Genomic DNA, 890 nt, shown 5'->3' with positions numbered 1-890 from the left:
TCACGGGTTGCCAGATACGACAGTTCCAAGTTTAAAGAAGCGAGAAACTCCTGTTTTGTAAAGAATAACTCAAAATAACGTGATCTACCCCACAGCTTTCGAGTCCAGGTAGGTTAGTCCTACTTTATATTTGTTTAAAGCATCAAGATGAGTCTATTTTTCACAGAGCAACATCATTTTTTTGTAAAGTTGTCCACTTCATCGCCTATATATTGTCTGTGGAGGACGAAAAACGACTGGACTGGAAACAAAAGTACAAATACAATATATATGACATTCTCATATTGACATTTTTTCATTTATTTTATTAATAAACATACACATTTTGGCGTAAAAATTGGGTTGGAAGCAAGGCCGGATTTATTTTCGTCTACGGATTTCCCATCAACCAGTGCTCCTCCTGTGACCAAAACAGTGAAGATGGCGGCCGCGACACAACGATCTTTCACCAAAGAAAAAAAAAAGAGTGGTGCGCACTGAATGGGTGCTGCTGCCGGATGCTCTCTCATCGAATGCAATTTCTCCATCTGTGAGATCAATAAAGTACCATCTTATCTTATCTCTTATGAAGGGGCCTACAGGGGCTAAGCCCAGGGGCCCAGCAGGTTGAAGGGCCCCTGGGCTTACGGAGAAAAACGCATGCTCTGGGCGGGCTGTAAACTAGTTAAACGAGTGAGTGAGTGAGTGAGTGAGTGAGTGAGTGAGTGAGTGAGTGAGTGAGTGAGTGAGTGAGTGAGTGAGTCAGTGAGTCAGTGAGTCAGTGAGTGAGTGAGTGAGTGAGTGAGTGGTTGGTGGTGGTCGGAGGGGCCGATGGCGCAGACCGGTTGCCTCGCTTCCGTCAGTCTACCCCAGGGCAGCTGTGGCTACAATAGTAACTTACCACCACCAAG

Source organism: Gobius niger (assembly GCF_951799975.1).
Source record: "Gobius niger genome assembly, chromosome: 12".
In the NCBI taxonomy this organism is placed as follows: domain Eukaryota; kingdom Metazoa; phylum Chordata; class Actinopteri; order Gobiiformes; family Gobiidae; genus Gobius; species Gobius niger.
This window is presented reverse-complemented; position numbering follows the sequence as displayed.